Source organism: Miscanthus floridulus, chromosome 17 (genome assembly GCF_019320115.1).
Source record: "Miscanthus floridulus cultivar M001 chromosome 17, ASM1932011v1, whole genome shotgun sequence".
NCBI lineage: Eukaryota > Viridiplantae > Streptophyta > Magnoliopsida > Poales > Poaceae > Miscanthus > Miscanthus floridulus.
In genome coordinates, this window is record NC_089596.1 from 9,848,814 (window position 1) to 9,862,910 (window position 14,097).

A 14,097-nucleotide genomic window follows, 5' to 3' on the forward strand; every position below is an offset into this window, starting at 1 on the left:
GTGGTCGAAGTGTGGCGCTCACGCCTGGTGCTCCTCCTCATGGACTGCAAGGTGGATCTCAAACTGGTGTGTGGATCAAGCTCTAACTGCTCCTGCTCCTTCTCCTCCTCATCCTCTAAATCTATGTTGGATAGGCTAGGTGAAAGCTCTAGTTTGGTTTTGGTGAATTAATGAAACCCTAAGTGCTAACCTAGTTTATCAAGTGATCATGAGATAGGTAGCACATTCTAAGTGGTAAAGCAAATGAAGATCATAACATGATGATGATGATGCCATGATGATGATCAAGTGCTTGGACTTGGAAAAAAGAAAGAGAAAAACAAAAAGCTCAAGGCAAGGTATAAACCATACGAGCTATTTTGTTTTGGTGATCAAGACACTTAGAGAGTGTGATCACATTTAGGTTTGATAGCCATACTATTAAGAGGGGTGAAACTCGTATCGGAATGCGGTTATCAAAGTGCCACTAGATGCTCTAACTCATTGCATATGCATTTAGGATCTAGTGGAGCGCTAACACCCTTCAAAATATTTGTGAAAATATGCTAACACATGTGCACAAGGTGATACACTTGGTGGTTGGCACATTTGAGCAAGGGTAAAGAAGTTAGAGTTGAAAAGGAGTTAGTCGCGCTGGTTACAGAGTGACCGGACGTGTCCGGTATGGTGACCAGACACGTCTGGTATTTGGTGACAAACTCCATGACCGGACACATCCGGTCGCCACACCGGACACGTCCAGTGTGAATTAGAAAACACAATGTTCGGCAGTACAGTCGATCGGACGCTGGCAGCATCCGGTCCGATATCACTGGACGCATCTGGTCGAGCATGGATGCTTACTGTACTCCACCGGATGCTGAGGCTCAGTGTTCGGTCATTTTCTAACAAATGTGTCCAGTCATCCTGGTGGCTTACTAGACTCGACCAGACTCGGTGGCTCAGCGTCTGGTCATTCGTAGTTCTGCATCCGGTCTGAGCATCCGATTGCATGAAAGTATGGGCTGCAATGGCTACCTTGTCTTGAACTGGACATGTGGTGGTCTAGGAGAGACCGAACGCATCCGGTCGACCTACTAGACATGTCTGGTATTCATGACCGGAGCGTCCGGTGCTGTGTCCGGTCGATTGGACCAGAGCGTCCGGTCGACGCGCAGTCAGCCCGCGTTTTTGAGACAACGGCTCTATTTCGTGGAGGCTTCTATTTAAGCCCCATGGCCGGTTGAAGCTCACACCTTTAGCCATTTTTATTGACATAGCAACCTTGTGAGCTTAGACAAAGCCCTCCCACTCATCTCCATCATTGATTCATCATCTTTGTGAGATTGGGAGATAATCCAAGTGCATTGCTTGAGTGTTTGCATCTAGAAGCACTTGGTGTTCGTGTTTCGCTGCAGGATTCACTTGTTACTCTTGGTGGTTGCCACCACCTAGACGGCTTGGAGCAGCGAAGATCGTTGAGCGGAGGGTGGTGATTGTCTTCGGCTCTGATCGTGGTGATTGTGAGGGGTTCTTGACCTTTCTCCGGTGGAGAGCCAAAAGGTACTCTAGTGGATTGCTCGTGGCTTGTGTGATCCTCATCTTATCTTGGTTGTGCGGCACCCTATTGAGGGTTTGGCGTGTGAAGCCAATTAGCGCGTGAACCTCCAAGTGAGTGAATCGCCACAACGAGGAGTAGCTTGCCGGCAAGCAAGTGAACCTTGGTAAAAAATCATTGTGTTCATCCTTTGATTCCGAGGTGATTGGTCTTCATTGATATTGATTCTTGTGATTGATTGGTTCACTTCTCGACACGGCGGTATAAATATCTTGCTTACTCTCTTTACATTACCGCAAACTAGTTGTCAAGCTCTTTAGTGTAGCTAGTTGTGAGAGCTTGTTAGTTTGGTTAGTGTGGCTCTTTAGTTAGCATTTGAGAGCACACTAACTTATTGTTGTGACATAGCTATTGTGTGGATACATACTATATAAACTAGAATTGTGGTAGGTGGCTTGCAATTTTAGTAGGCTAGCGCAACACTTGCTTCGCCTCATAATTGTCTAATCGGTTTGCTAAGTGTTGTTGTAAAAATTTTTATTAGGCTATTCACCCCCCTCTAGCCATTAGGACCTTTCAAGTGGTATCAGAGCCAAGGTCACCATTATTTGAGGCTTAACAACCTTCGATGTTAAAATGGCTCAAATCAACAACACCAAGAAGCCACCCTAATTTGATGGCTCCAACTATCCCTATTAGAAGGCTAAGATGACAACTTATATCAAGTCAATCAATAGGAAGGTTTGGAACATGGTAGAAACAAAAATTGAGATTGAAGATCCGAAGAATCCCACCGTGGCCGAAGAAGTACTTCTCCAAAACAATGACATTACTCTAAGTGCTATTCATGATGCAATTAATGAAAGAACATTTGAGCAAGTCAAAAATATTGAGATGGCTCATGAGGCATGGAAGAAGTTGGAAGAGTCATTTGAGGGCACTCAAGCCATGAAGGGTGCAAAGGCTTACATTCTCAAGGAGAAGTTTGCAAGCTTCAAGATGAAGGAGGATGAGAGTGTGCTGGAGATGTTTCATAGGCTTCAAGTGCTTGTCAATGATCTCAAAGCACTTGGAGAAGAGGTGAAGGACAAGGACTTCTCCCATAAGTTCTTGAGATGCTTACCTTTAAGATTTGGTACATTGGTCACTATTCTAGTGAGGAGTGGTTTGGACACCATGACACCAAACCAAGTGTTGGGAGATATAATGACTGATGATACATATAGAGATGATGATGAGAAGGAAGAAAAGAAGGAGAAGAAAGATGAGAAGAAGGATGAGAAGAAGAAGAGCGTGGCATTCAAAGCCACATCATCCAAGGGGAAAGCAAAGCAAGAAACATCAAGTGAAGAAGATGAATTATGGGATGATGATGATGATGAGAAGATGGCTCTATTTGTCAAGAGATTTGGCAAATTCATGGTGAAGAAGGGCTACCATGCTAGAAGAAAGAAGTCTTCATCCAAGAACAAAGAAGAGTCAAGAAGGTGCTTCAAGTGTGGAAGCAAAGATCATCTTGTTGCTCAATGCCCATACAATAGCGACAATGATGATGACAAGAAGAAGAACAAGAAGGAAAAGAAAGAGAAGAAGGACAAGATGGCATTCAAGAAGAAGGGTGGTTCATATATAGTCACTTGGGACAGTGATGCTTCCTCAAGTGATGATGATGATGATGATAGTGATGATAACAAGACCACCAAGAAGAAGGTTCTTGCAAGCATTGCTATCAATGAAAAGCCTTCTCTCTTTGAATCTTTATCATGCTTCATGGCTAAGGCCACTAAGGTACAATCTTGTGATGATGAAAGTGATGAATAACATGATGATGAAAATGAACATGAAAATGAAAATGAACATGAAAATGAACATGAAGCCAATGAGAAGCTTGGAAAAGCTCACAAAAAGCTTAAAAAGGCTCATTCATCTTTGCTTGATGAGCAAAATAAATGAAGCATGTTGAAACTTGCAATGTAGGTTTAACTTGTGATATAATTGATGAATCACTATCTATGCCTATCATTGTTGCTCCTACTAACCCTTCTTGTAGTACTTCCACTTTCTCCTTATCTAGTAGTGATGGTCTCACTTGTGATGCCTCACTAGTGGTTGAGAATGAGAACCTCAAGAAGGAGGTCACTAAGCTCACTCACACCTTAGCTAAGGCTTATGGTGGTGAGGACTACTTGCTTATGTGCTTGGATAGCTAAAGAGCTTTTCTCTACAAAGAGGGATTAGGCTATACCCCCAAGAAAGGCAAGGCAGCCTTTGCTCCTTATAAGACTAGTTTTGTGAAGAACAATGGTCAGTTTTGCACTAGTTGCAAGCAAGTAGGTCATATAGAGCATGAATGCAAAAACAAGAGCAAAAATACTAATATATCCTTCATAAAGCTTGATTCATGCTATATGCTTACTAAGGTTGCAAATGGTGTGAAGGCTAAGTTCATTGGTAAACCATGGATGGGCTCAAAGAAGAAAACCATTTGGGTACCAAAGAGCTTAGTAACTAACCTTTAAGGACCCAAGCAAGTTTGGGTATCTAAAAAGAATTGATCTTCTTTTGTAGGTCAATTATAAAGGCAGAGGAAGGCATTGGGTTCTTGATAGTGGGTGCACTCAATACATGATCGGTGATGTAAGAATGTTCAACTCAATCAACACCAATGGCAATGATGGTTATGATAGTATCACATTTGGTGATAATGGCAAAGGCAAGGTCAAAGGGCTTGGTAAGATTGCAATATCCAATGACATGAGCATATCCAATGTGTTGCTAGTTGAGAGCTTGAATTTCAATTTGCTATCCGTGGCTCAATTGTGTGATCTTGGATTCAAATGCATATTTGGGGTAGATGATGTAGAAATCATAAGTGTAGATGGCTCTAACTTGATGTTCAAAGGCTTTAGATATGAGAATCTATACTTGGTTGATTTCAATGCTAGTGAAGCTAGATTATCTACATGCTTGTTCACTAAGTCTAGCATGGGTTGGTTATGGCATAGAAGGCTTGGTCATGTTGGAATGAAACAATTGAATAGATTGGTTAAGCATGACTTAGTTAAAGGCTTGAAAGATGTTGTGTTTGAAAAGGATAAGCTTTGTAGCTCTTGTTAAGCCAGCAAACAAGTTGGAAACATCCATCCTAAGAAAAGCATGATGAGCACTAGTAAAGCATTTGGGTTATTGCATATGGATTTGTTTGGGCCAACACAATACACTAGCATTGGTGGAAATAAATATGGCTTTGTGATAGTGGATGATTACACTAGATACACATGGGTATTCTTTCTAGTGGTCAAAAGTGATGTGTTTGCAATATTCAAATCATTTGTTAAGGGCATTCACAATGAGTTTGAAACAACCATCAAGAGAGTTAGAAGTGACAATGGTAGTGAGTTCAAGAATACTAGAATTGATGAGTTATGTGATGAATTTGGAATTAGACATTAATTCTCGGCTAAGTACACACCTCAATCAAATGGCCTTATTGAGAGGAAGAATAGAACACTCATTGATATGGCAAGGTCTATGCTTAGTGAGTACAATGTGAGTCAATCTTTTTGGGCCGAAGCTATCAGCATGGCTTGCTATTGTAGCAACCGTCTCTATTGTCACCTATTGAAAGAGAAGACACAATATGAGCTCTTGAATGGTAGAAAGCCCAATATTGCATATTTTTAGGTCTTTGGTTGCAAATGCTATATCTTGAAGAAAGGCACTAGATTGGGCAAATTTGACAAGAAATGTGATGAAGAATTCCTACTTGGCTATTCTACTACAAGCAAAGCATATAGAGTTTGGAATTTGGATAGTGGTACTCTTGAGGAAGTTCATGATGTTGAATTTGATGAAACCAAGGGTTCACAAGTAGAGAATGATAACTTGGAAGATGTTAGAGGCATTCAACTTTCAAATGCCATGAAGAACATGGATATTGGTGAATTGAGGCCTAGGCAAGTGAATGATGATGAAGATAATCAAGTGCAAGTGCTCTCTAACTCAAATGTGCAAGATGATACAAATCAAGTTAGTGCAAGTGGCTCTCATGACAATGAACAAGATCAAGTGGCTAGTACATCATCTCAACCAAATGATCAAGCAAGTGCAAATAATCAAGTTCCAATCCTCCAACCAACCAATGTTGTAAGAGATCACCCATTGGACACTATCATAGGTGATATTTCTAGAGGTGTACAAACAAGATCAAGATTGGCATCATTTTGTGAACACTTCTCATTTGTGTCATCCATTGAACCAAACAAGATAGATGAAGCTTTGAAGGATGTTGATTGGGTGAATGCTATGCATGAAGAATTGAATAACTTCACAAGAAATCAAGTATGGGAATTAGTAGAGAGACCAAAGGGACACAATGTGATTGGAACCAAATGGGTCTTTAGAAACAAGCAAGATCAAGAAGGGATAGTAGTAAGGAACAAAGCAAGATTGGTAGCACAAGGATATACACAAGTTGAAGGTCTTGACTTTGGAGAAACATATGCCCCGGTTGCTAGATTGGAAGCAATAAGAATCTTGCTAGCCTATGCTTGTGCCCACAACATCAAGCTCTATCAAATGGATGTTAAGAGTGCATTTCTCAATGGCTACATCAATGAAGAAGTATATGTTGAGCAACCTCCCGGTTTTGAAGATGATAAGAAGCCCAACCATGTGTACAAGTTGAAGAATGCATTGTATGGCTTGAAGCAAGCACCTAGAGCATGGTATGAGAGATTGAGGGATTTCCTACTCTCTAAAGGGTTCACAATGGGCAAGGTTGACACCACTTTTTTCATCAAGAAGATTAGAAAAGATCTATTTGTATTGCAAATCTATGTTGATGATATCATATTTGGATCAACCAATCAAGACTTTTGTGATGAATTTGAAAAGATGATGGCTAATGAGTTTGAGATGTCCATAATTGGAAAGTTGAGTTACTTCCTTGGGCTTCAAATCAAGCAATTGAAGAATGGTATATTTGTGAGTCAAGGCAAGTACATCAAGGACATGATCAAGAAGTTTGGCATGAGTGATAGCAAAGTCATTAGCACACCAATGGGAACCAATGCAACTTGGATAGTGATGCAAGTGGAAATATGGTGGATCAAAAATTATATCGGTCCATGATTGGAAGCCTACTCTATGTGACCGCATCAAGGCCGGATGTCATGTTTAGTGTATGCATGTGTGCAAGATTTCAAGCCTCACCAAGAGAAAGTCATTTGAAGGCTACAAAGAGAATATTGAGGTACTTGAAGCCTCACCAAATGTTGGTTTGTGGTATCCTAAAGGAGAAAAGTTTAAGCTAGTTGGTTACTCCGACTCGAATTATGCAGGATGCAAGGTTGAAAGGAAGAACACCTCAGGCACATGTCAATTGTTGGGAAGATCACTTGTTTCATGGTCATCAAAGAAGCAAAATAGTGTTGCATTATCAACCGCCAAAGCTGAATACATATCCGCCGGTAGTTGTTGTGCACAAGTACTTTGGATGAAGGCCACTTTGAGTGACTTTGGAATCAAGTTCAAGAAAGTGCCATTACTATGTGACAATGAGAGTGCAATCAAGCTAACCAACAATCCGGTTCAACATGCAAGAAGAAAGCACATTGATGTTCGCCACCATTTCATAAGAGATCACCAACAAAAAGGGGACATTTGCATTGAGAGTATAGGCACCGAAGATTAACTTGCCGATATATTCACCAAGCCATTGAATGAGAAAAGGTTTTGCAAGCTAAGGAATGAGTTGAACATATTGGATTTCTCAAATATGTGTTGATGCACTCCCCACTCATATGACATGCCTCTCCTTCAAGCAATCCAAGGTAAAAGTTGATTGGCATGACATACATCTTTGCTAAGGACATGATTAGTGCATCTAGTCACATCTTCAATTTTTTAGGACCTTTCAAGTGGTTCTATTTTATTAGGCTCATTCATGAAAATCAAATGAATTTGATGTTTATATGATATCACTATTGCTTCTATGCTTGATTTGATCTAGTGATAGCATATGACATGTTTATGGGCTTGTAAACCTAGTGTTTAATCTAGAAAATGAGCTATATGTGTTTAACTCAACATGGTACAAGATAACCCTTATTTAGAGGTGTGAAGAAGCTTGTCCTTGGATCAAACTGAGTTAAATATCTTTGGCAAATAATCTAGATTGGACCAAATTTGAGAATTTGATCCTCACCCCATTGATTAACATTGATAATCTCGACCCTACAAGTAATACTATCTATATTTTGAACCTTTGTGGTCATTGATGACAAAGGGGGAGAGAAACAAAGATAGTAGTAAAAATAGTGAAAAATGAGGAGAAGTATCATAAAGGGAGAGAAACATAAAGATATCTTGATATATGACATAGGGGGAGAGATATGACAAAGGAAAGTGATCAACTAAAATTTTGAGCACACAAGTAGGGAGAGCAAGCTCATGAACTTGTATGATGCATTTGTGTGCATTTCATTTGTTTGCTTGCATAGCACAAGTATTAAATTTAAACATCCATGCTTGTGTGATGTATGCTAGTTGTAGGTTTGAGTGATGAAATGAAAAACTAGCATGTATAGGTTATCTAGATAACTTTCTTTTCCAAGTATTGTTTCCAAGTGGTATTGAGCTAACCATGGTGCTAAGGATGGTATATTGGTGCACTCCGATTGGTATCATGCTTCAAAGGTCCATCTTTTATACCTTAGCATCATTTGGTAGACATTGACTCCTATATTTACTATCTAAGCATATGTGCAAGCTACAATCCAAACTCTTAGCACATATGTAGGGGAGCAATTGCTACCATTTGTGGTTCATGAAACTTGTCCATATCCTTTTACACATGGTAAATATGCTTGGGCAAGCAACATGGATTCAATTGAATTTCAATTCATATCTTTGTAAAAGGGTTGTCATTAATTACCAAAAAGGAGGAGATTGAAAGCTCTAGTTTGGTTTTGGTGAATTGATGAAACCCTAAGTGCTAACCTAGTTTATCAAGTGATCATGAGATAGGTAGCACATTCCAAGTGGTAAAGCAAATGAAGATCATAACATGATGATGATGCCATGATGATGATCAAGTGCTTAGACTTGGAAAAAAGAAAGAGAAAAACAAAAAGCTCAAGGCAAGGTATAAACCATAGGAGCTATTTTGTTTTGGTGATCAAGACACTTAGAGAGTGTGATCACATTTAGGTTTGATAGCCGTACTATTAAGAGGGGTGAAACTCATATCGGAATGCGGTTATCAAAGTGCCACTAGATGCTCTAACTCATTGCATATGCATTTAGGATCTAGTGGAGCGCTAACACCCTTCAAAATGTTTGTGAAAATATGCTAACACATGTGCACAAGGTGATACACTTGGTGGTTGGCACATTTGAGCAAGGGTGAAGAAGTTAGAGTTGAAAAGGAGTTAGTCGCGCTGGTTATAGAGTGACCGAACGCGTCCGGTATGGTGACCGGACACGTCCGGTATTTGGCAATGAACTCCGCGACCGGACGCGTCCGGTCGCCACACCGGACACGTCCGGTGTGAATCAGAAAACACAGTGTTCGACAGTACAGTCGATCAGACACTGGCAGCGTCCGGTTCGGTATCACCGGACACGTCCAGTCGAGCATGGATGCTTACTGTACCCCACCGGACGCTGAGGCTCAGCGTCCGGTCGTTTTCTAACAGACGCGTCTGGTCGGCCTGGTGGCTTACTGGACTCGACCAGACTCGGTGGCTCAGCGTCCGGTCATTCATAGTTCTACATCCGGTCTAAGCGTCCGATCGCATGAAAGTATGGGCTGCAATGGCTACCTTGTCTTGAACTGGACACGTGATGGTCTGGGAGAGACCGTACACTTCCGGTATTCACGACCAGAGCGTTCGGTGTTGTGTCTGGTCGATTGGACCAGAGCGTCCGGTCGACGCGTAGTCAGCACGCATTTTTGAGCCAACGACTCTATTTCGTGGAGGCTTCTATTTAAGCCCCATGGCTAGTTGAAGCTCACACCTTTGGCCATTTTCATTGACATAGCAACCTTGTGAGCTTAGCCAAAGTCCTCCCACTCATCTCTATCATTGATTCATCATCTTTGTGAGATTGGGAGAGAATCCAAGTGCATTGCTTAAGTGTTTGCATCTAGAGGCAAATGAAGATCATAACATGATGATGATGCCATGATGATGATCAAGTGCTTAGACTTAGAAAAAAGAAAGAGAAAAACAAAAAGCTCAAGGCAAGGTATAAACCATAGGAGCTATTTTGTTTTGGTGATCAAGACACTTAGAGAGTGTGATCACATTTAGGTTTGATAGCCGTACTATAAAGAGGGGTGAAACTCATATCGGAATGCGGTTATCAAAGTGCCACTAGATGCTCTAACTCATTGCATATGCATTTAGGATCTAGTGGAGCGCTAACACCCTTCAAAATGTTTGTGAAAATATGCTAACACATGTGCACAAGGTGATACACTTGGTGGTTGGCACATTTGAGCAAGGGTGAAGAAGTTAGAGTTGAAAAGGAGTTAGTCGCGCTGGTTACAGAGTGACCGAACGCGTCCGGTATGGTGACCGGACACGTCCGGTATTTGGTAATGAACTCCGCGACCGGACGCGTCTGGTCGCCACACCGGACACATCCGGTGTGAATCAGAAAACACAGTGTTCGACAGTATAGTCGATCGGACGCTGGTAGCGTCCGGTTCGGTATCACCGGACATGTCTAGTCGAGCATGGATGCTTACTGTACCCCACTAGACGCTGAGGCTCAGCGTCCGGTCATTTTCTAACAGACGCGTCCAGTCGGCCTGGTGGCTTACTGGACTCGACCAGACTCAGTGGCTCAGCATCCGGTCATTCATAGTTCTACGTCCGGTCTAAGCGTCCGATCGCATGAAAGTATGGGCTGCAATGGCTACCTTGTCTTGAACTGGACACATGATGGTCTAGGAGAGACCGTACACTTCCGGTATTCACGACCGGAGCGTCCGGTGCTGTGTCTGGTCGATTGGACCAGAGCGTCCGGTCGACGCGTAGTCAGCCCGCATTTTTGAGCCAACGACTCTATTTCATGGAGGCTTCTATTTAAGCCCCATGGCTAGTTGAAGCTCACACCTTTGGCCATTTTCATTGACATAGCAACCTTGTGAGCTTAGCCAAAGCTCTCCCACTCATCTCCATCATTGATTCATCATCTTTGTGAGATTGGGAGAGAATCCAAGTGCATTGCTTAAGTGTTTGCATCTAGAGGCAAATGAAGATCATAACATGATGATGATGCCATGATGATGATCAAGTGCTTAGACTTGGAAAAAAGAAAGAGAAAAACAAAAAGCTCAAGGCAAGGTATAAACCATAGGAGCTATTTTGTTTTGGTGATCAAGACACTTAGAGTGTGATCACATTTAGGTTTGATAGCCGTACTATTAAGAGGGGTGAAACTCATATCGGAATGCGGTTATCAAAGTGCCACTAGATGCTCTAACTCATTGCATATGCATTTAGGATCTAGTGGAGCGCTAACACCCTTCAAAATGTTTGTGAAAATATGCTAACACATGTGCACAAGGTGATACACTTGGTGGTTGGCACATTTGAGCAAGGGTGAAGAAGTTAGAGTTGAAAAGGAGTTAGTCGCGCTGGTTACAGAGTGACCGAACGCGTCCGGTATGGTGACCGGACACGTCCGGTATTTGGCAATGAACTCCGCGACCGGACGCGTCTAGTCGCCACACCGGACACATCTAGTGTGAATCAAAAAACACAGTGTTCGACAGTACAGTCGATCGGATGCTGGCAGCGTCCGGTTCGGTATCACCGGACACGTCCAGTCGAGCATGGATGCTTACTGTACCCCACCGGACGCTAAGGCTCAGCGTCCGGTTGTTTTCTAACAGACGCATCCGGTCAGCCTGGTGGCTTACTGGACTCGACCAGACTCGGTGGCTCAGCGTCCGGTCATTCATAGTTCTACGTCCGGTCTGAGCGTCCGATCGCATGAAAGTATGGGCTGCAATGGCTACCTTGTCTTGAACTGGACACGTGATGGTCTGGGAGAGACCGTACACTTCCGGTATTCACGACCAGAGCGTCCGGTGCTGTGTCTGGTCGATTGGACCAGAGCATCTGGTCGATGCGTAGTCAGCCCGCATTTTTGAGCCAATGACTCTATTTCGTGGAGGCTTCTATTTAAGCCCCATGGCTAGTTGAAGCTCACACCTTTGGCCATTTTCATTGACATAGCAACCTTGTGAGCTTAGCCAAAGCCCTCCCACTCATCTCCATCATTGATTCATCATCTTTGTGAGATTGGGAGAGAATCCAAGTGCATTGCTTAAGTGTTTGCATCTAGAGGCAAATGAAGATCATAACATGATGATGATGCCATGATGATGATCAAGTGCTTAGACTTGGAAAAAAGAAAAAGAAAAACAAAAAGCTCAAGGCAAGGTATAAACCATAGGAGCTATTTTGTTTTGGTGATCAAGACACTTAGAGTATGATCACATTTAGGTTTGATAGCCGTACTATTAAGAGGGGTGAAACTCGTATCGGAATGCGGTTATCAAAGTGCCACTAGATGCTCTAACTCATTGCATATGCATTTAGGATCTAGTGGAGCGCTAACACCCTTCAAAATGTTTGTGAAAATATGCTAACACATGTGCACAAGGTGATACACTTGGTGGTTGGCACATTTGAGCAAGGGTGAAGAAGTTAGAGTTGAAAAGGAGTTAGTCGCGCTGGTTACAGAGTGACCGAACGCGTCCGGTATGGTGACCGGACACGTCCGGTATTTGGCAATGAACTCCGCGACCGGACATGTCCGATCGCCACACTGGACACATCTGGTGTGAATCAGAAAACACAGTGTTTGACAGTACAGTCGATCGGACGCTGGCAGCGTCCGGTTCGGTATCACCGAACATGTCCAGTCGAGCATGGATGCTTACTGTACCCCATCGGACGCTGAGGCTCAGCGTCTGGTCGTTTTCTAACAGACGCATCCAGTCGGCCTGGTGGCTTACTGGACTCGACCAGACTCGGTGGCTCAGCGTCCGGTCATTCATAGTTCTACGTCCGGTCTGAGCGTCCGATCGCATGAAAGTATGGGCTGCAATGGCTACCTTGTCTTGAACTGGACACGTGATGGTCTGGGAGAGACCGTACACTTCCGGTATTCACGACCAGAGCGTTCGGTGCTGTGTCTGGTCGATTGGACCAGAGCATCCGGTTGACGCGTAGTCAGCCCGCATTTTTGAGCCAACGACTCTATTTCGTGGAGGCTTCTATTTAAGCCCCATGGCTAGTTGAAGCTCACACCTTTGGCCATTTTCATTGACATAGCAACCTTGTGAGCTTAGCCAAAGCCCTCCCACTCATCTCCATCATTGATTCATCATCTTTGTGAGATTGGGAGAGAATCCAAGTGCATTGCTTAAGTGTTTGCATCTAGAGGCAAATGAAGATCATAACATGATGATGATGCCATGATGATGATCAAGTGCTTAGACTTGGAAAAAAGAAAGAGAAAAACAAAAAGCTCAAGGCAAGGTATAAACCATAGGAGCTATTTTGTTTTGGTGATCAAGACACTTAGAGTGTGATCACATTTAGGTTTGATAGCCGTACTATTAAGAGGGGTGAAACTCGTATCGGAATGCGGTTATCAAAGTGCCACTAGATGCTCTAACTCATTGCATATGCATTTAGGATCTAGTGGAGCGCTAACACCCTTCAAAATGTTTGTGAAAATATGCTAACACATGTGCACAAGGTGATACACTTGGTGGTTGGCACATTTGAGCAAGGGTGAAGAAGTTAGAGTTGAAAAGGAGTTAGTCACGCTGGTTACAGAGTGACCGAACGCGTCCGGTATGGTGACCGGACACATCCGGTATTTGGCAATGAACTCCACGACCGGACGCATCCGGTCACCACACCGGACACATCTGGTGTGAATCAGAAAACACAGTGTTCGACAGTACAGTCGATCGGACGCTGGCAGCGTCCGGTTCGGTATCACCGGACACATCCAGTCAAGCATGGATGCTTACTGTACCCCACCGGACGCTGAGGCTTAGCGTCCGGTCGTTTTCTAACAGACGCATCCGGTCGACCTGGTGGCTTACTGGACTCGACCAGACTCGGTGGCTCAGCGTCCGGTCATTCATAGTTCTACGTCCGGTCTGAGCATCCGATCGCATGAAAGTATGGGCTGGAATGGCTACCTTGTCTTGAACTGGACACGTGATGGTCTGGGAGAGACCGTACACTTCCGGTATTCACGACCGGAGCGTCCAGTGCTGTGTCTGGTCGATTGGACCAGAGCGTCCGGTCGACGCGTAGTCAGCCCGCATTTTTGAGCCAACGACTCTATTTTGTGGAGGCTTCTATTTAAGCCACATGGCTAGTTGAAGCTCACACCTTTGGCCATTTTCATTGACATAGCAACCTTGTGAGCTTAGCCAAAGCCCTCCCACTCATCTCCATCATTGATTCATCATCTTTATGAGATTGGGAGAGAATCCAAGTGCATTGCTTAAG

General features: G+C 43.2%; 1 protein-coding gene across 1 annotated transcript in view; it reads right to left on the reverse strand.

Annotated features, from left to right (window-relative positions):
* Window positions 1–14,097, reverse strand: part of LOC136515190 (uncharacterized) — a 46,432-nt gene that overhangs the window by 13,671 nt on the left and 18,664 nt on the right. The gene's annotated exons all lie outside the window — the stretch shown is intronic.